Here is a 23,497-nt window from a genome sequence, read left to right on the forward strand (position 1 = left end):
AGTGGGCGTAATTGAGTCGTATAAATGTCACTGGCTAATTGCAGATGGAGTAAGATTCTTTAAGTTGCGACTGTTGAAGAGAGGATAATGTGGCTGGGCGTACAGTAGTTTTAAAGTGGCCTTGATGGACGAGCCAAGTCAATGAGCTTTTTTTAATCAAGTTTTTGTATCCGTATAATTAAAGTATTTTTTAGCATAGAAGCAAAAGTATAATAGTATTTTTTTCCATGAACTCTTCAGAGTGTCAATAAATAATCGTCAATGGCGTAAATTGATGCGTGAAAGGTGAACGAGATACATAGCAGTGTAAGGACTCTTGTAGACTGATCGTCAGGGTGGCTAAGGTCGTTTGGTTCTTACAACTGAGGGTGAATAAGTAAGTGACTCCTAAAATGTGTCTATGAGGGTAACAAGAGAAAAAACCGATGAGATAAAATTGCTAATGTAATGTTACTAATATATATCTATGTATATATAGTTTTTTTTAATACCATAATAACAACAACAAACCAAACAAATTATTTACCCCAAGTTTTATCATTAAGTTTTTTTGGATATAGAAAATTAAGAAGCCGAATTATTTACTTGCAGGTAATACACGACTTCGTAGAATGGGGGAGATTGTTGAGCGATCGGGTGGTGGACCCACCCGAGTCCGAGGAGAGTCTCACACATCCAGAGGTCCACCTTCTTCTTCTTCTTCTTCTTCTTCTTCTCATCGAACCGATTGATATCTGGAGCTCGTGCCACGTGAGCTCTTGGAAGCACAACGTCTAATTAACTCCGTGACTGGATGACCCCGTGAGATCGTCGTCGAGCAGTCCCAACGGCATGCATGCCACTACTTACTCTTCAGCTTCACCTCCTCCCTAGTCTCCTGGCCTACCTTTTGGTGGATATGGCGCCTCCGCGGGCGCCTACACATAACCACGGACATTAAGGGAACACGAAGAGAGACAAGTTCGCCAATGGATAAAGCCATCATCGTGCCACGGTCCCCGAGGTTATTCCACTTTATCCAAGAGGTCACCGGGAGTAAAGTTTAACCTGGACTCTCGGTTCGCTGATGTACACAAACTTGTACATCAGGTATTCCGGTTATTTTTCGGGACGAAAGTCCACACGATTTTTATAAAAAGTAAATACTGTAGCGATAATGATATGTAAATTGATCGTGATTGTGTTTGTTATAAATAATTGTAAAAAATAAATAAATATTGTGTAAAACAAAATTTACTTTCAGAGTTACCTCCACCTCGAACAACGAGTATAAATGAAAATAAATAGACAGAATGAAAAAATAATAAAAAGTAAATAGATGCGGAATAAATTAAACATCAAGTGAAAATGACAGAACAAAAGTACATACGTATATACCGGGATTTCCTACTCACTGAATCCGAGAAAACAAGAGTGGTAAATAATCGACGCGCAATAATTGTCACGTATCCTCTCGCGATCGCACGATATATATACGATGGATCGTGCCGATGACCGGACATACTGCTAGTTGGCTGGCTGGCTAGCTGGTTCATTGGCTGGTTAGTTCTCTCATTTTCTCTCTTTCTCTCTTTCAGTCACTCGCTAGTGGAACATCCGACGGCTCCCGCGGTGTTTCGTTAATTAAAACGAACGAACGTGCAGGTTAATTTTATGCGGGTGGCGAGAGCACGCGGGCAACTCGAAGCGTGCATGGCTTTCCCATTACACACCCCCGTCTGTTCCCCCCTATCCGTCAACGCGTTCGATGCAGGATATGATGAAACTCTGTCTCATTTCTCTATTTTTCATCTCTCACTTAATACTTTTTTATTCATACACATTAAAATGTTTTTCCAGTTATTAAATAAAAAAATATAGCTGGTATATGTCATGATTACCTGCTTAATAGAGTAAGAGGGATTTTTATATTATCGTTAAGTAACAGGTTAATGTGACTTTTGGTGGATAGACTTCTGGGTAAAGATAACAGGACGTTTACGGACTCTTGCGGACGACGAAAACCATTTAATGCGGCTGAGTAACGGAGTGATACAGTGTTTATTGCCGACAGCATGACTGAATTTTGAACAGTATCCTGCAATTTTCGCCGTTTGCACGTCGCGTTTAATCGCTACGACGCTACGCCAGTAGTATTATTTTATTATTATAATAATATTCGTGATTGTAATAAGAAAATGAAGATATGAAATATGAAATATTAATTTAAAGGCATTTAACATGTCCAGAAAAAGCTTCTTGACTAGAGTGGTACGTGAATGACGTGAGTATGTGGGTCTGTAGGTGTGAAATTATTTAATCTAAAAAGACAGATAAAAGACATTTGAATATAAATTCAAAGTTGACGAAGGTGCACATAATAAATGAAAGCGTATTTAAAGAATAAGCTTTTTATTATTTAGTATAGTATAGTATACATTATAATATCTTTACACGGTAGTGTGATAATGCAGCGCGAGCTTCTTCGTCAACCGGCTAATGACATTATCTCATTATTCGTATCTCTGTCTTTTGCTCACCGCGATAACTGTCTCCGGTCTGCGTTAAGGGACGCGTTTAAATGTCGCGCGGTTTATTATCATAATTCCCATTCGTCTCGGTTAACGGGATACACTTTTAGTCGCGACTAATGACGCTTGAACTCTTTCTTTCATTCTCTCTTTCGCTTATTTCATCTCAAATGTGGTCACACTGAGGATGAGAAGCTGCTGAAGGTAGTCAAGGGTGAGGAAGATAAAAGAGGAGATTCTTTTACATTTCTGTCCCTTTTCCGAGCCGACAGTTTCACTTCTCCATTAAAATAATTTCAGGAATCGTACGTGGAATAATAATTATTTTCTCCGGTACAAAACCGAATTTCGAGGCAGCTAATTTTTATTTTCTTGCTGTTGTTGTTGTTATGCTGCGGGATTTGATCACCTGTTTACTATGATGTATACAGTTTAAATTAACTTATTATTCAAAAATTAATTAGTTCATGAGAATGATCCGAAAATCGATAGTTCGAAATAAAATTTTGCAATTTTGATTAAATGGATGAATTACGTGGAACAGCAAAAGCATCAGATAGAGGAGGAAGAGGATGTGCAAGAGAAGGGGTATGATGTGTATGTGTGTGTGTGGAGATGAAACACACAGGCGATGCGTGAGAGCAGCTTCACCTGAAACAACATCGCGTTTTCACATCACTGATCCTATAAGCGGCCGGCGTTTCATCCCCCTGTGCTGTGTTGTTCTCTCTGCTACTGTTACTGCTACTGCTGCTACGTTGAATTTGCCTCGCTGCACCAATATATATTCGTTATTCGCGTCATGTAATACACAGTTTGCATTGCCAGCAGATAATTCACAGAGCCGTACGATAGATTAAAAAGTGTACAGGAGCTTAAAATTTTTTCAAATCGTTTTTTTAGTTTTTTATTCGAGCTTTTGGTTCAATCGTTTTTGTTTATAATAAAACCACAGGGCATTTATAAAATTTTTACCTCCAATTTTTATGTTTTGTTCTCTTTATAAATAAACGAAATGAATAGAAAATGTTTTTTTTTTTTAGTTGAAATTTTTTCTTTTTTTATTATAGATTTAGAATTGAACCATTAGTTTAAATTTTCGACTATTTTCCCAATCAATTACCACAATTTTGTGAACGTAAACGTGGCATCCAAGAGTATCGAGTATATATCTCATTTCGTGAAGATATGCCAATTAAATCAGGCATCTACGGCATCGCAGTTTAAATCACCGTACGCGTTCTTTCAGCTCTTCTCTTCTCGTCGGGCTGTAGTAAAAACTTATCCACCCAATTAGGCATGAATGATATGTACAGCATGAGCGCGGCGCCTCTCTCTTATTCTTTTGTTTTATTCACATCGTTATCGGATATTGTATACGTAGAGGATGTGCACAAGAGTGCTCGCTGGTATGAAAATTCTCTTCCTCCTTCGTTACTACGCAGCTTCAATAGATTGTCAAGAATAAAAAATTTAAAAAACGTCATAAGTCCAATAACAACGCAGTTCCTTGTCTATAGCACTCGATCTACACCCGCCAAAGCGACACTAAAGTGGACCGGCGTTATTCTCAGGGATCGACTTATTCATACGACACTCAACGTATCTCCGCAATCAGATCAAACTCACGACTCAACTCACCGATAATAAAACGTCAAATTAAAACCCACGTACGACGACATAATTCTTGGTAATTCATGCACCTCTTCTCACACCATCAAAGACTTACTCCCCTTTTATTTTATTTTGCTTTACTTTACTCAACTTTTTTACTTAACTTATTTATTTGGGAAGACTTTTGATCTGATTTCTTGGGAGGAATTCAAGTCATTACCAAAATGGGAAACGAGTTCATACGCAAACGGACCACACACGTTCTTTTGACTGCCAAAATAATTCTCATGCTGTTTTATTAATCTTACCACTGTCTTCTCATTCACTTTTTCCTTTTCTCTTTTTTTTTTTATATTTATATTTTTCTAATTTTTATTCCAAATTAAAATATCTACGACAAAGACAATTAAACTGAAGTTTAAAAAAAGTAAATATAAAAAAAAGTAAAGAGATGGTTGAACGGGATATAAATAAAAGAGAAATCAAAGTACGGCGAATGCTTGTACGTGGACGAGATATTGTGTGGTAGTATGCAAAACAGATCGCGACGATGCTGCAGAAGAGATCGTCATACTGAGGGAACAAGATAGAAAACGTGAATATAACTACGAGGGGTTGGCATTATAAAGGGGTTGCTGGTGTGCTTGCGAATGTACAAACTGCGAGGAAAGAGAGAGGGTAAAACGAGACCCAAGGGATGATTAGTGGGACAAAAGCTCGAGCCGTTACAAGTGGAACCAAATTGGTAGAAAATTGATAATCAACCGCCAATATCAACCTCCAAAACCAACCACACGTCCTCGGCACACACAGACGACCAAAACTCGATAATACAGACGATCAAGAGGGCAGGTGGGGGACGATGACGCCCGAGTATTCAGAGGGATCAAGAGCCAGCGTCCATTTAATAATCACGCGTCTATCACCCTCGCAAATATTATTATTCTCCATTCGCCGATAAAAAAATCAAGTTTATTTATTTTTTGTCATATCCACGACAATTCAAACAGCAATTAATAACAGTTTTTGTCAACATCAACATCTTTTTGATGCTCGCGACACTAACATCGCACCCAAGGCGGTTGAATATTTTTCTTAAAGATTTCATGGTTTATTTTTTTATTTTTTTCCCAAACTTTTTATGACGAAACCATAAATTTATGCCGTCGATGCCTCTCTACGCTTTACTTGGCATCTACGAGGTTCTTCCACCCCCAGATTTATGGACTCATAGATTCTTTTCCGCGTTGCTGTCGACTTCTCCACTCTGTATATACTTTCGTCTTTCTCGCGGCTGCTGTTGCTACACAGCCTCTTCATCGCTGTGTTCACCCTCACAATTCTAACCACCCTTGTGTCCTTTTCCTCCTCCTACGTCTTCTCTGTCACTGTATATATGCTACCACGTACCACATTTTCGTTTCCTTTTATCTGTTTTTGTTTCGCGATATCCCACATCACGTTGGTCTGCCCTCACTTTAAGAATTATCATTGTTATTACTGTTATTATTATTATTATTATTATTATTGTAGGGCGTAGTGAGGAGGATCTGGTGCCCGATGGTCGCTTCGAGTTTCTACAAATATAAGTTATATACGCGAAAAAGGTCTTCTGAATACGATAAATTTATCACAAGTGTCTTTGTGTCTTGTCCTTCCTCCACAATCCCCGAGTAACACTATTTTAGTTGAATTCGTTTGAGCATGTGCACATATGTGTGTGAATGTGTTTATATATATATGTGTGTTTAAGTAAAGAGGAAAAAAAAGTAAGAAAAGAAAATGTCGTAATTCTACGTCTAGATGCATCCTCGTACACGAGAGTAAGCATAAAAATCCCTTTTGATATTGCGACACACAGTGTGTATGTAAAAGCTCAACTCAGTATGTACGGTCGTTGGAAATATTAAAATTTACGACTTTTATGCACGCCAATTCTTATTTTTTGGAATTTCAAATTCGACCCCGAATAATCTGACTTTGTTAGAGAAAAAAAAGTCGAGGAATTTTCATTTGAATTTTTATTTGACACATGAAAAATCAGCGTTTCGCTTGAAAAAGGATTGAGAGTGAATAGAAAGACGTCAAAATCAAGAGTAGACTGCTGGTGGAGATGAGCAGGCTGGTGATGTCGAGTTTAAAGCAAAAGAGATCCCCCACCGACTCTTTGATCACCCTCGAGGCAAAGTGAACCTCCTCATCTGGGCAACCCCCTGATGGCGACCACCTCATCCTTTGCCACTTTCATCTTTCTCTCTTACTCACTCACTCACTCACTCACTCTTTCATTCTCCGGCAGAACGATGGGCTTATAAATATTCAATAGTCACGCGGCCAAGATAAACTAATTAAAACTTAGATCTCGGTAGTCACTTTAGATTTTTACTTACACAAGAAGCATTTCAGGGCAACTGGCGCGCCCGTGGAGACAGCAAAAAAAATATACTCACCAGGATGCTGGTGCCTTTGCTGCTACTGGTTCCATGGTATAGATGACGATGTTTCTATGTATATACATATATATAAATGTATATAAAGGATGAGAATACCGCCCGTTGCGTTTAGCTCGCCTGATACGTCTTTTGCGGCTGGCACAACCACCGCTCGCATCACCCAAAGAAAGCTTTACTCTGTACTCTCATTAAGAGAATCACATACGATTCTTTTTGCCAACTCGCCGCACTAGTTGTCTCGCCAACAGCCATCCCGTGTAAATTAAACATCGCGCATTATATTCCACCGTTCCATTTTCGTTTCATGTTCGTACATAAGCCTTCTGGTCATCCAGCAAACCTGTAATTAGAAGCAAAAAAATACTATTTTATAAATCATTAATTTTAAAAAAATATATATATATTCATTAGAAACTATATAATTATTTAATCAATTTGGTTTCGAATCCATTACATGCCCAAATTAATTTTCGACATATTGGACATACAATATATTTTTGAGCATAACTTTTTGTTTTGGTTTTGTCAACAGGAAAAAAAAACGAGTTATTGGATTATTCACTTAATAATAAATAGATGTAAGGCAAACAAAAATATTATTATTTTAAAACAAGGTTAGCATATAAGACGTATTTACATCTTAAAAATTTAAAATTCGCATTTCAATTGGTTGTTTGTGTTGGCTACTTCCCCTTACCTCTATACCTCCTCGCAACTTGTGTCTGGCTGGCTAAGAGCTTACTTTTTTCTTTATTCCACCCAGCCAGGTTTACTTAAGATATTAAAGCCTCTGCCATTTTCTTACCTACTCCAATACTTCCACTGACACCCCACACCAACGTATACACCAACAACCGAACTCTTGTTCTTATTCTTACTCTTATTCTTCTTACTCTTTTCATCTTTTTCTTTGGCCTTCACGATAACGAACGACGAACGAGGAACGAAGACAGCCTACAACTCTCACTCTCTTTTAACTGTTTTACCAGAGGCTTTATTTAATTTGTAAGCGGATTTTTGCACTAATCAACGGATTTGCGAGTAGAAGAAGAGGGCCATCAGCAGCGAGTCCGTTAGTCTCCAAAAGGCGGTTGAATCAGTTGTAGAAAGAGACTGGGCTACACTTGCACTCTTTATCTCATTTTTTTCAGTACTTTGGTGTGTAATAAGAAGGATAAGAAGATTGAGACTAAAAAAATTCAGAAAAGAATAAGGAGGGAGTGAGTTATAGTTGAGAGGGAGTAAGACCAAAGGGAAAACTCAAAGTCATTTGAATTTATTTTAATTATACTAACGAACACCTCGTTGAAACAAGAGTCTAACGAATTATTTGCTCGAATATGATTTTGTAGACTTTTGTCATTTAATGACAAAGGATTTTGATAAATGTTCATTTGTAAGACAAAAAATAAATTATAATTCGTCTTTTTCTAATCAAATTTTCATCATTGACAAAGATAAATAAACTCTCACACTGAGAAAAAAATATACTATTGTCCAAACAAGAATTTTTTGGTTCAAGAAATCAATTATAAATATTTATTTTATTATTATTAATAATTAATTTCTTCAGAAAAGAGCATCAAATTTATTTTGATATTATATGCATTTGTTATTATATTATAGGTAAACAAAAGAACAGCTTTGCTTGAATCAAATAAAAATTATTTTCATCAATTCTACGAATTCTTAAGACAAAATGATATGTTCCCGAAAATTATCAAGAATATATGTTCTTGTATCAAGTAAATTTTCTAAACGGGGGTTCGCACTTTTCTCTCTATTACACTCAAGTCCACGAACGGTACTATCTTTGTTGCACTTGTACAGTAAATGGAAACTTTGGCCGAGTTTTTCTCTTAAACAAACGAATATTATAAAACGAGTAAAGCGCACTTCGCTAGATTAGACAGTAATGCATCAAAATGCGGTCTGTGTTTTGTATTGGGAGATTTTGTTTCCGAAAAAAACCCAGCCGAAAATATCTGATAACCCCTGTTAATAAAAGTATTTTTTTTATCAGTGCAGAAACACATTTTTTAATCGTAAGAAAAAAAAAATAATTAATTCCAAAAGATTTAGTGAAGCAGATGATGCACTCGATGACACTGCGAATGAGTAGCATGGCAAATGGATGCAATTCGCTACGATTTGAGTTCTCGCCCCGGGCGAAGAACAAGAGCTGATCATATTCCTGATGCGTGTGTGGTTTAGTTGCAAAAAGCCTGTGGGGGTTGTGTGGCTTCTAGTTATATATCTCGCTCGACTGTCATCTCTATTTCTCTCTCAGTACCACCAGCATCAGCATCAACATCAGCATCAGCGGGTCTTTTCTGCTTTTGCGATCCGCCGTGTGACTCACCAGCATGCGATGGCTCTGGCCCAAACACACCCCCTCGGCGTCCAGAGGTGGGCGGGGAACGAATTTGCATTGCAAATTATAACATACCGTGTCACACGTACACGGAAGAGTCTAGTACGGTGTGTACTCACAAATACAGTTACTTACATAACATATATTCCAAATGCTAGAAATCAAAATCATTCCTATGATTTCTGCATAAACGGCGACTATGATTTCCAATGCCAGGTTTGCCTAATTTAACCTATTTGCTGTTTCAACAATTCGGTCGATGCATTTTTAATTCCATATAATTGATAACGATAATTCATAATCATTTCAATTTTAATAATTCATTTGAATTTATAAAATATCGCGTTACTAATTCCAAAAGGTCATATTTTTTTATGCTCTTTTGGCTTCAGAGAGTTTTTTAAAGCCAAAAGGGCATATCGCGTTACAGATGCCATAAGGGCATATAACAAGTTATATGCCCTTATGGCACCCCGGAACCATAAGGGCATATAAATTTTTTTTTTGCATTTCTGCACATTTCGGACGAAAATACATCGATTCCCGAAAAAAATTTTTTTTATATGCCCTTATGGCTCCCGGGACCCACCTCGGATGCCATAAAGGCATATAAAAAAAATTCTGTTATTTTTTCTAAGTCCAAGAAAATTTTTAGTTAATCGAAAATTTTTTTTTGCATTTCTACACGTTTTATACAAAAGTACGTTGATTCCCGAAAAAAATTTTTTTTACTACGCCCTTATGGCATCCGAGGTGGGTCCCGGGAGCCATAAGGGCATAGCAAAAAAAATTTTTTTCGGGAATCAACGTACTTTTGTATGAAACGTGTAGAAATGCAAAAACAAAATTTTTGCCTAACTAAAAATTTTCTTGGACTTAGAAAAAATAATAGAATTTTTTTTATATGCCCTTATGGCATCCGAGGTGGGTCCCGGGAGCCATAAGGGCATATAAAATATTTTTTTTGCATTTCTGCACATTTCGGATGAAAATACATCTATTCCCGAAAAAAAATTTTTTTGCTATGCCCTTCTGGCATCCGAAGTGGGTCACGGAAGCCATAAGGGCATATAAAATTTTTTTTTAGCATTTCTCCACATTTCGGACAAAACTACGTCGATTCCCGAAAAAAAATTTTTTATATGCCCTTATGGCTTTTCACCAGGACCTTTTGCCGGTATATGCCCTTATGGCATCTGTAACGCGATATAATTTATTTTCATTGCCAATCGTTTTGTTGACTCATTTTATAACTAAAAATTAAAAACAAAATTTGAAAGCCAAAAGGGCATATAGCTTAAACTATACGCCCTTCTAGTATTCAAAAAAATTTTTTTTTCAATGTTTAGCTTTGGAATGAGTCTACACACAGTAAAAAATATTGTATATTTGTGTCAAAAACGGTTTGTGTTAAAAATTGTAGTGTGTTAAGCTAACACAAAGTTTGTGTCACTTTATTTTGTAACGTAAAGAATGTGTTATACACTCTTTATTAACACATTTTGTGTGTTATTGTGGATTTTCTTGCGCCCTCTTGTGGCGATATTTCAACATAATCTTTGTGTTGAAAAGGGGTGACACAAAGTTTGTGTCGAAATTTCAACACAAATTTCGTGACAACCGTTTTTAACACACAAACTGTGTTGATTTTACACAATATTTTTTACTGTGCAATATGATTAGCAATTCAAAAAAAAATTAAACGCCCTTTTGGTTTTAAACTTAGGCCAAAAAGGCGTTTAAAAATATGTCCTTTGGAATTAGTGACGCGATATGAAAATGACTAATTTATGATATTTTTAAATCTTTCATTTCAATAACATATAATATAATTTAAGTGCCTTTAGAAATAAAAAATTAAAATTAAAACTAAATACTTGATTATTTAAAAATGTCACCTCAATAAAAACTAAAAAAACTGTTGAGAAAAAATTAAAAAGCAATAAATCTAGTTATTCCATGATTTCTTTACGCTTCTTCCTATCAGAAACCTTCATCCCCGATGGCAAATGGTAGTAGTTGGAAGCAAGACGGAATGCCGTAGCCGTGGTACACGGAATATCCGTTTTAGCAATGAGTTGTTCCCTGTTCAAGTTAGTATTTTAAGAACCCCCTTCAAGCAAGAAGTATATATACATATAAACTATATACTACACAATTCCTTCTCACACTCCTGCGCGTATCACGCAGTGGGTTTTCGTATAGCATCAGTAGCAGAAGCAATAGTAGCACGCAAATACATGCTTATGACCCCCATCGTCAACCGCACACTACGTCGTTTGGAATTCCGTGGCACGATGGAGGCCGGTAATTTATCATTTAGGAGTAGAACGCGAGAAAGGGTCGATGAGGAGAATTAAAAGGCCAACTGGCAGGACGAGGAAACGCGAAGTGGCCAGTGACGGCTGAGATTGGCTTTAAAACGCCGTTCCGGCCTACTCATGAAACACGTAACGTCGTTTTATATACACCGGCTAGCATAATACATATTGCTATGTAGCTTGGGTTGTGTTGTGTGATGTGATGATGTGCTACGTCCATACAGCTCTCTACGGCATTTTGAATTAGTATAAGTATTTGTAAATATAGTGAATGTAGTCGCTAGAGTGTAGGATACCTTGTTAGCTAGCTATTGTCCCTGTATGTGCAGCCCTCAACACGAGGAACCGGCCTAACTTGAGCTAAGGGTTTTCCTTGTCACGAAGTCACACGTGGTAAGACTTCTAGGGTGTACCTGTAGTATACCTATATCAATATCTATATGTATAAAACATAGGTGGGTGTATGTTTCTGGCACACTAGAACCAAGTTACGTACACCGGGAGTCGGATACGCGGCTTACGTATGTTACTCGACGCTATCGCAATCTCCAACCTCGTTGGATGTAATAGTCACCCTGTGACGGCAATCGTCTAGCAACACGCAAGACCTCAATGACGATGTTGTAGTCCCTTGTACTTTAGACAAGTACCTTTATTTTATACACTTAATAATCTTTAATAATAGTTCAATCTTATGGTCATTAAAAAAAAAAAAAAAATACATATATGTCTCTATATATTTGTTAATTGGTGTCTTGACATTTATTTAAAAATTAAATACTTGAGACATAATATTCGAATTACAACATTAAATGTCACCAGTCACTCACTGAGGCGAAGGGAAACCCAATTACACAGCGATGCAGTGAGTTGACACGAACAGAGAGAGAATATATGCATGTATATATGTTTCTGGGTGCAGAAAATGTAATCAGAGTGTGAAGATGTGTCTCTTGAGTTTTGGAAAATTAAAGCGACAGTTGTCGAGTACAAGGAAGAGGAGTTGGTATATGGAGATAAATAGAGAGAGAGTTAATGGAAGATAGAAAGCATAAGTGAGTCGATCTGGGAAAGTTAGGAGGTGCTAACGAGTGTTTCGAGGAGTGCCCTTTACCGTTGGCGGTGAGTCCTGAAGATAGTAGGAAGTAAAGAGAGAAAACCCACCACCCCAAGCAGCAAGATCGTTTCCACGTAAAGACATTACTGCTGTACTGTCCCTAGGGCAGCCATTACCACTTGCAAGTCCCGCCATTATCCGATATGCCGGGAGAGTTTCTACCCCCGTCGTAAAATCACATCCCCTCTCGTTAACTCCCACGACTATCGTTTTCGCCATAACAAGTTATACCCTTGGCAATAAAAAAATCAGTTTATCAATAGTAATAAATAATTAGTACTAATTAAATATAAATATCACGTACATATATATTGAGATTTTTAAATGGCCTGGAATCCATTTGAATAAATTTATAAACGTTTAAAGCCTCAAATCATTTAGATAATTCATGACATATCGTCACGGTGGAATGATTAAAGTGACACATAAGTGTACCTTGTGAAGTCGTTTGTTATTTAGGATGATTGATAGAACGACGTTCACGATGAGGGACGTTAGGGATGTTTAGTTTAGGGCTGATGTGTTTAGTTAGGAAATCGACGAAGCAAAACCAAAAAAGAAGATAAAAGATCCAGGAACCCTTACTCACTTTAATGTTAAATGATAAAATTCATATTAGCATTCACTATATCCACTTGTATTTATTATTTATAAACAGTAACTTGTAACAGCTATTGAGTTTGAGTAAAAGCAGTTATGGAGCGTAACGGGTTATAAAACACTCAGATATTATTTGGTGACTATTCTGTAATACGTAATAAATTTTTTTATTTGGAGAAATAAGAAATAAAATGAATCAATTGCATTTGTGGTAATCGAGTAATTCGAGGGGAAAAAATGGTACAGGGCTACATATATATATATATAAATATATGAGGATAGTGATGGAGGATAATATATTAAGAGGCATTAAATCACGAGAGATCGAATAACCGGTAGGTTAGACGATAAATCTCATTGTGGAGCAGACTAGATCTACTGAATTAGTAAATTGGCTGCTTAAAAACCGCAGTGATGTTAATCCAGAGGTACTGGAGTTTCCTGTACGTCTTTTACTACCGCTGATGCGGCTTCTGTAGCTCGCGGGCCAAAAAATAAAACTGAGACGAAGCACGAGCTGTTGCCGAGATGGAATAAAGTCGAATAAAATCGACGTTACTCAATAGACTACATCTTCTTAAATCGATTTAGCTTTTCCATCTACTTCTTGTTTATAAATCTCATACCTACCACTTGATAGATTAAAAATTAATCATAATTATAAATAATGCATTGAGTACATATTAAATGCCGAAGAAAATTAAAACAGTTTTTTAAATGTTTTCTCTTTTTTCATACACTGAGAAAAAAAATACTTTTATCAAGAACATTTACTTGATACAAGAACATACATTCTTGATAATTTTCAAGAATATATAATTTTGTCTCAAGAATTCGTAGAATTGAAGGAAATAATTTTCATTTAATTCAAGTAAAGCTATTCTTTTGTTTACTCATAATATAATATCAAATTCATATAGTAACAAAAATAAATTCGACACGGAAAAAAATTTTTTGTAACCGCAAGATAAGATAACTTACAGTAACAAATTTCTGCCTTAATATACGGATAACGAAGCATTCGTTATGACTACAATGTTTTTGTAACGCTAGCAAATCGTTTGTTGCGCCTAGCAATGGTTTGTAACTGCAGCAAAACTGTTGTGTTGCAGTAAAAAAAGTGATTTGTTAAAATAACAAAATTAATTTGTAGCACTGACAAAATTTTTGTCCTCACAAGCTAAGATTACTTGGAGTAACAAATGCTTGCTTTGAAATACGATGATATTGATATCATTTGTTCTCATAACAAATAGGCTTCTTAATTACGACACAATTTCATTTGTTATTATAACAAATTGATTTGTTACCGTAAGCTAATCATGTTTGTCATTATAACAAAATTTTTCGTTATCCCGTCTTTTGTTATGAGAACGAACCTCTTTTTTCCGTGGATGCTCTTTTCTCAAGGAATTGATAATTAATAATAATAAAATAAATATTTTGAACGGATTTCTTGAACGAAGAAATTCATGTTTGGAAAATAGTATTTTTTTTTTTTCAGTGTAGAATATTTAATGAATATTTTAAAGTAATGAAGTACGTCAAAAAGGTATTAGACTAATTTCTACACAACAGAGTAATCAGTGAACCGAGTCAAAGTCCTGGCTGGCCTAACAAAGCCATTGAAGTACCGACAACTCGACTACTACTATTTCCACAAAGTACGACAAATTATGTTAACGCATCCTAATCACCATCCAGTGATCACAATCAATTATCACCACAATACAATAGTATAAATAGGAAGGACACACAATCGGTAGTGTGGCTGCGACAGTGCCAGCAGGAACAAGAACGGCGACACGAGATAGCGAACTAGCTTGCGTGATTTGTTTACGTCAACGGTGTGTGGCGAATCACAAACAAATTCCCTCACGATTTCCTAGATTCAGTATACTTGTACCCATATATATATATACATATATGTATACTTCCCATCGAGCATCTAGCGTCTACGAACAGTAAATATACTATGCGGATACAAGTGCGTGGACAACAAACGTAGTCAGCGGAGCCGAACCAAATGCAAAATGATCCATACGTTGATGAGAATTCAACTCACATCTACCTATTTCACTATTATACTATATACTATATACGTCAAATAGTCGTTCGTGATGCAGCCTCAATCATTTGAACATATATCCGTGGGCAGTGCCTACCAGCGATGATAATGATAACAAACACAACAACAGTAATAATGACAAGAGATGGTGAGGATATCCACATCAATATATACTTGATATATGCCCGGTATATGCAACGTAGGCCATCGGCAGTCGTCTTTATCGGCATGTCCGCGGGTGAGGATGATGCCACGGCGTACGCGGATCACCGAACAGACGTTACGCTTGGTCGCATTAATCAGCCAATTAATTATGTAATCTCATGTTAATTAACCTTGTAATCCGGTGTACAACGCCGTAAAATATGTGTCCGATTAGTGCCCGTGGCTAATGGTCACGAGCAATCTGGAATATGCGGTTCAGAAATCACGTCTCATCTGTACTCTAAAACACCACCAGTAGCAGCAGCTCATTTTCCGGTTTATTAATCATTGATAGACGCATGTTTATAAACTATCAATCGATTTTCATCGCGATCGTAGATACCGTTTATAATTACTGATTATCTCCTCGCGGTAATCCACAGGATGTTATTATATACGTACATAGTAGATAGATGGTATGTTGCATAGGATATATATGATGATGGTTGATTTGGCAGTAATAATTTAGTCTTTTAAATAAGCGGATACGATGATGATAGATGATGAAATAGTGCTATCAAAATAATACCACAGTAGTTTCTGCACAGTAGTGGTACAGCAAAGTTATAGGGTTTTACGTTACTGTGGAAGGCTGGTATGTGAAATTAATAAGGATACATGAGTATCATAAAATAAGGAGGCACCTAGGCACCTGCTATGCCGCTAGCGATTTAAAACCTACAAGGAGAACGGTTGATTGCGGCATTTCAATAGTAAGAAGGGTGCGTGCGAGAACAGTGCTACGGTTATTACACGCGTCACGCAGCTCCGCGGCGGTCACGCACCCAGAGTTTCCTCATCGTGAACCAAGAGACCCTTATCATCGCCCTTTATCTTGTCAACTGCTCCTCTATATTATATTCTACTCGCTACGTACGTTGTTGTATGCACATTATAACTGCGAGAAACGACTTTCTTCAAGTAACAATGTTAAATGCGAACCCCCTTGCTACCTTGCCCCACTCATCATCATCATCATCATCATCATCGCCGTCATCATCTTCACCAGGTTGTCTGTTTCCTGGCTTTTGCTTCATGTACATTAGCTTACGCTCCTTTCCTATCTATACAGAACAAGTATTATATAATTATACAATTATAATTGTCTGCAATTATTCTATTACACCTGCCGTGTAAGCTACTACTTGTAAGTCTAATTATTGTACGCATTCTTTTTTTCTTCGAATAAATAAATAATATATTAATGAATGGTGAATAAGTAATACTGAAGTGCGTACGGCTGTAAAAAAAACACCTGCTGGAAATAATCACACTAGGAAAGTATTTCCAGTATTAGATTTTTTAGTTGATGGTTGGATAGCTAGAGTAAAGCAAAAAATGAATAAATAAATAAAATGATGTTAAGTATTGTATGGTATGTATAAAGACATTTTGAATATATAAATTCTTGTGGGATTGAGGTTTAAGTCCTACAGCTTTATCTTCGATATCACAGACTACCGGGTGAATCCAGGGCTTCTGTGGATACCAAAGAAAGAACCAGGAAAATCATGAGCATGAGGTGCTCGCTACTCCAGTGGGTGGTTAAAAGGGGTAGTCGGGGAGACTAGAAGGAGAGACTAGGACGAGAAAAGCGTCTTGAAGAGGCGGAGAATGCTCGAAAGCTTGTGTTATCAGGAAGAACGTCGATTGGATGGGAGCCCGACCAATGGCGCACTGGTCTCAGATTTTCTCAATTTCACCCCCCACACAAAACTCGCTCGGCGTCGGCGTCCCAGGGGGTAAAGAGATGTTGGCGGGTCCGAGAACACATACATCACAGGCAAACGCCACTGCCCACCGAACGAACGAGTAAAACTATCGTACCATATTCCCGCAGATCAGCCGAACCCACCCACTGTGTATCCCTAGACCAAGAGGTCTCTTTTATTGCCATCTCCGCGACCCCTCTCCCCCTTCTCTCGGCTCTTTCGATTTTATTCTTCCTATAGTTGGTAAAGCTTGCTACTGCTACTACCAGTGCTACTTCTTCTTCTTCTTCTTCTTTTAGCGTCCTCCTGTCGCCAATAAGGATAATAGAAAATACACAACCCTGCCGGAAAAGAAGATTCTTTCTCCCTTTTTACTCGAGTCCATGGATGATTTAAGGTCTTACGGCCACTGGGTAAAAAGAGCTTTTGCAATAGGATTACCAACTGTTTTTGAATAAAACCTATTTCAGATAGATATATTCTTTTTTTTTTCCACCCAAGGGCTACGTCTTGCTATTATTACGTTGATAGATACATCCAATCTAATATCTATGGAGAGATTATATATTGCCATGATAAATTTATTCTATGAGAAAATACTTTTTTATATTTATATTTATTTTCATGTAATAAATGAAATAAAAATAAATATATTGTAGTACTTGAATTTCATTTAGTGTCGTGCTACGGAAAAAACATTTGTATTATTTTATACTTTATACTTTGCAATGGATAGGTGATAAATAAATTTAAACTATGTATTTATGTAATGGGATGTAAAGGCTTGAAATTTAGTTTAACATTCAAAGGAGTTGATAAGAAGAAAAAGTGTCGTGACGACGGCACATATAAATGGAACATTATCGCTGTGGCAAAAGAAGTGTAACACACGATGTCAAAGACTTTGTTACGCTCTGAGGATAGAAGTGACCAGTCGAGCGTGTGATGTATACCATCTTATCATCAAGATCACACCTGATAAAACACAAGAAAGTTCGCAAAGTATTTTTCTTTTGCCGTTTTATGAATAAAAAAATGTCCTTGTCATTTTACTCGGGTATGGTTAAATGTGGGGAAGAGTAATAAAAATTATAATGCGGATGATAATCATATATATATGAATATATATTTACATATAGTAATGATGACGATAATAATAATAATGATAACGGTGATCTGTAAAGAGAAAATGACAACGTCGGGTTTCTAAGTGATATCCTCTTAACTTCATCTGCTCGTAACTTTTTTGTCACTCGAGCGAAAAAATATGATCCCAGCGTGCAAGTGACATTGCAACGTCACTATATAAAAGCTATCTCATATAATACAGCTGTCTTCTATCACATACTTTGTTCTCCAGCTCTAGTAGCATTTACGTTAACGGTTCATGCGCCCATTTTGCTTGGACAAACAAAAAGATGACAAAGTTATTGTCACAAACATGCGAAATGGAAAAATCATGAACATTTAATAATAATAGTCTGGGGAAAAAATAATAAAGTAAAGACTAATAAAATGAAATGAGGATGAAACAGGAGAAATAAAAAAGCGGTGGGAAGATAGAGATAAAAAGAGAAGAAGAATGATGTAAAGTACCGTGAGCTTATTGATAAAATTATCATAAAAGGGGCGTTAAACGAAAAGTTGTTGGTATGCTCACACGATGGCAGAACCAAGTGGACCGAGGAGGCAGGAAAACGACTCTATAAATGCGTTTACTTTGAGCCGTAAAAGCCGCGTGCTTCAGTTGGCACCGTTACACTGTTGTTTATATGTATATATATAAAAGCTTCTGCTCTCTGAGTCCCCAAGGCAAAGCACCGCTTTACCGTAAAAAACGCTCTTTGAGGGATCCGTTTATTGGTTGCTAAACATCGATATATTGCTTTTTTCAGGAAAGCACTAGACGACCGAAAAGAGCTAGACTATACGGCCATTTATATATAGGATCAACATTTTCTGAGCTTTTATAAAAAAATTCACAATTCAACTGCCCGCATTCAAGTGATTGGAAACCAAAAAAAAAATATCTGTATTTTTTATTACCTTTGTTTTTTAAAAAATTTATAAACCAATAACTCTCAAAAGCTAAACGATCTGATCACCATCAAAGAAATGGATCGAAAAAAATTTCAAAGCCGATTGGATTAATTATAATTGGATTAAAATCCAATTCAATTAAACGATTTTTAAAATAGAAAGTGTTTTGATTCGATGAAATCTAAGTACTGTTGTATATTGACAGAACAAATAAGTGCAACAAAGATCTTTAAAGACATAAATCTCAAGACTCCATTCCTTGCGAGGTGGCAAAGTACCTGGGGCTGTCTCTGAGTGGTTTAAGACCTCGGAGATGCTTCTTGAGCACTTGCACGAGGGTTCCAAGTAGTTTCATTTAATGGACTCGATATATATATCTTACGACCTAGAGAACGCCAAGTCAGATCCATTGTGATAATGAAGTAGCACTCGGACAAAATTCAAGAAACGAGAGGAGAGAAAATGTTGAGTTTAAGTATTCAACCTCGGTTAAACGTATCAGGTTTTATGACACGTTGACAGGTAAAATATATTTCCAGTAATTAATTTTAGAACCCCTCGTTTTATCGTTGAGAATTAATTGAAGCGAAGTGTATTAAAGCGAGGAATATAAAAGGAAAACTAAAAAAACGTATGAGTAAAAGCAATCTTTCAACGCAAAGATAAAGAGTATTTTAGTATGCTGTCGACATAACGATGCTTGTCATCCTTCGATGATATGGACTGCTCGTTTGAAAAGTATCTACAGATATATGTGTGTGTGTGTGTGGGAGGGAAACATCTTGTCATGTGAATGAGCTTGTATAGTATAATACACTCTTATACATATTATATATTTTATACAACACATTTAGCCAAGATTTATATACATTAAAGAGGTTACAGCGTCTTCCTCATTTTCCTTCGTTTTAGCTATACACAGACACGTCTCTCGCGAGTCATGATGAATCGATTGTCGATCCCTTGGGATAACGTGTCGCATCAACCGAGGATCAACAACAGACACCTCGACTCACAAACAACCCCCGTGAGTAACTGAGATCCACATCTCACACCTCACACCCTGCCTCTCACGTTTTCCTCACTACTTTCAACACCTTCCATACCAGCATTTGGCATCTACTCATATCTTTTATACTTCTATACACTCACCTACTTCATCCTTTTTATAATACACTTTCCGCCACTTAAATATTGTACATTATCGCACCACAAGCTCTTGCACTCGTACAATCTTCCTGGTTACATTATATGATAACAGTTATTTTATTAAATTCATGTCACGAAAAAATTTGGTTGACTATTCTCATACATTTATTTTTGAAAATAAAAAATTCTATGCTATGTAATTTTAACACCCAGAAATATACGAATGAGGAAGTTTGTTTTTCATTTCGAGAATCTTGAGATAAAATTCTGATCGGCATTCTTGTTATCGAGTCAATCTCTTTGACTTTAAGTATACTCTGAGATATCTAATATAACACGTGAGCAATATCGTGATGGGTTCTGAGTAAAGCTAAGACAGATATATTGGACGATTGGCAATCATATGATCACGTCTCTCATTTCTAAGGATGTGGTTACGGTACAAACATCATATAGAGGAGATGGGAGGATGACTGATGTGTATGTCGTTATTTTTTCAGCTCTCGATACACACTCGAGTGTAATGCACGTTGTCGCGGGATTTTCTCCATCAGCGTGAATACTCCCTCGGCATAAAAAACTCACCCTGTCCACACATACGAATTTAGTGTGCGTGCTATGTAATATGCGGATTAGGGCATAAAGCTGAAATCTCTCTTGTCACTTGGCTCTTTTTTATTTTTTTGGTTTATGTGCGAAAAAAAAAAGACGAAAATGAAAACGCTCTGAAGCGAATCACAGACAGCAGCTCACGGTCTAAGGCTGTACCAACTCTGACTAGCCATTTGGTGAGATTTATGAGATATATAGTGACGTGTGCCGATCGCCGAAATCTCCGCGGGACTTCCAAAGCCCGGATATACTTTTGGAAAAATAATAAAAAAGAAATAGAATATAATATAAAAATGATACAATATCATATGACAATAATAATTCATAAAAAGTTTTTTTTTCTTTTGACATTTTCATAAGTCCCTGGAAGTAGGGTACACAGTAAAAAAGGGTTCGTCAAAATCAACACTCATCATGTGTAAAACGAACGTTTCACACTTACTTATATGTTATTTTAACATGTGAGTGTTAAAAAAAGTTACGCACGTATATGTTAAAAGTAAAAATTTTCCAAGAATTTTTTTGTAATGGTCGACATTATTTTTAATATATTTTGTGTGTGGATTTTACAGTAATGTATAAAAAGTGTTACTTTCGAATAAAATAAAATTTTTGTGTGTTAAAAAATCAATCGATTGCGACAGTTCAAACAAAATAAATAGTGTGTGTTAAATTGACACACAAAAGTGTTGAAAATTCAACACTTAGAATTTTAACACACGCTTTTTTTACACTTTGACGATTCGTTTCTAACTGTGTAGAGGTACCATTTATGGCCACTGCTTTATTTTTGGACATTTGATACTTTATTTTAATTAATGAAAAATGAGAAAATAAAATTAACATTTTAATAGCAGGTTAAAACTATCTTTGAACACATTTCTAAAATTAATTTTTTCATTGCGTCTCTTATAAATTATTTTATTAAAATTTTTCGAGTGTCCATAACTGGCCCTAAAGTGGCCAAAAACTATACCTCAACCCTATATAATTTAATTTTTCTTTATTTTGAAAATGAATACTATATATTTAAAATACGGAAAAGATTAAATGATCAATTAATTCTCGAGACTAAAAAAATTTGTAAGTTACTCAAATGAAAACTCAAAATTGTAAATAAAATATTTTTAAATTCTGAAGAATGATAATTATTAGAATATTTTTTGATGAATTTTTTATTGAATGAATATAATTTGAGCGAATAAATTATAAAAGTATGTCTCTGAGAAACATTTGTATTGGAAATGTTTTGTCAATACGTAACTCCAATAAAGAAAGTATTTAAAATAATGAAAAAAAAGTTAATTATCCAGTGATGTAAAAATAAAGTCGGTATTACGCACGGTTGATTTTATTGAAAAGTCGGAAATCGAAACTACCTCAACGTCAACGCGATGCAGTGACAGTAATTACATATCGGACCATGAGCCAACTAATTACTGAAGGCAATGTTGCATCAAACACATCTACGAGCAAGTAAAAACATCAAAGCCTCTCACCCAATCTCTCTGCCGATGGCCATCGGTAGTTTTATTCGCCAAAAATCCAATCGGTTGGTCCTCTCTTTAATCGGCAGTTCAGTCCTCGTAACCACTATGAGAGCAAACGACGCCAGCGAATAGCTAAACGCGAGAGCTGCAGTCGCGACGAGAGATAAAAAGAGATAAAAATACGGTAAAAGCGATGGTGATGCCGAGTGCCGCATGCAAACACTTCAAAATTGAGCCGAGGCTATGAGATCGGCATTTTCCCGTGTGCCACTGCCACCGTAGTCACAGTATAACGCCCTTGCTACCCTGCTCCCCCAGAATTTACATGAAATTGCTTATTAAATTACACTAAGTTTTTCGCGATGATTTAACGTTACTAAGGCCATTTGTCTTTTGGCTTTTAATTTCTATCTCCTCCTACTTATTCTTTATCTTCTTTCTTTAGCTTATTCTTTACTTTTACTTCTCCATCTGGATCATTAATATAAAACCGCCAAGTATGAGTTGATGTATCGGTTTTTAAAAGTTACCAATAAAAAGTTTTGGAATCACTTTCGTACTTATCAATATAAAGTTTGAAATTTCGACTGAGTGGGGTCATTAGAATCATATTCAATTATACGGGACTGGCTTATTTCAAATGATTCGATAGATCAAATAGATTTACGAATGTGATCAATGTTTCAGGTATATAGATATGACCTGGACACCGAAACAATGCTATTGGTTGTATATATTTCAATGACGATTTTGGCAAATACTGTCAAGCTGTTGATTTTGAGTACTTACCATAGCGATCCTGGATTTCCATAAAGGACATGCAATACTAATAAAGGACTGCTGGCGCTTATCATGTTGTCTGTTTGGCTGTCACTGACGTATGTGGCCTCCTCGTGTGCGCGGTCTGTTTCCGGGCAAAATCAAACCGCGACAGCCGACGGCATGTGGTGTTTTGATCCGCACAATATGCCAGTGACGGTCCAAAATGTCATGTCATAATTCCCACAGCCGGCTGGTGCTGGAAAAATCAAACCAAGAACTTTCATATGACTTTTGCTAAACTCTTTCATGCCGTCCAAAGATGATAAAAATAATTTTGTTATACAAAACAAATTCATTTAAAAACTTAAATTTTTTTAATTCATGCGTTTTTTAAGATAAAATTAAAAACAAAGTTTTAATAAATGGTTTCGTTAAATCTCATAATTCGCTCAAAAATTATGTACCTAAAGA

The 23,497-nt window shown here is 36.3% G+C and overlaps 2 long non-coding RNA genes across 3 annotated transcripts in view; one reads left to right on the plus strand and one right to left on the minus strand.

Annotated features, from left to right (window-relative positions):
* The window catches only part of LOC130667311 (uncharacterized), a 150,142-nt gene extending 149,004 nt beyond the window's left edge, over window positions 1–1,138 (plus strand). The window contains exon 3 of the long non-coding RNA XR_008989827.1: window positions 592–1,138. This is a non-coding gene — a long non-coding RNA (uncharacterized LOC130667311). The remainder of the gene's footprint in view (window positions 1–591) is intronic.
* LOC130667310 (uncharacterized) overlaps window positions 1–23,497 on the minus strand; it is a 37,767-nt gene that overhangs the window by 10,748 nt on the left and 3,522 nt on the right. For both annotated transcript variants that reach the window (XR_008989823.1, XR_008989824.1), the window contains exons 2-3: window positions 23,054–23,282; window positions 6,575–6,917 (exon numbers count right to left, since the gene is read on the minus strand). This is a non-coding gene — a long non-coding RNA (uncharacterized LOC130667310). The remainder of the gene's footprint in view (window positions 1–6,574; window positions 6,918–23,053; window positions 23,283–23,497) is intronic.

Source organism: Microplitis mediator, chromosome 5 (assembly GCF_029852145.1).
Source record: "Microplitis mediator isolate UGA2020A chromosome 5, iyMicMedi2.1, whole genome shotgun sequence".
In the NCBI taxonomy this organism is placed as follows: domain Eukaryota; kingdom Metazoa; phylum Arthropoda; class Insecta; order Hymenoptera; family Braconidae; genus Microplitis; species Microplitis mediator.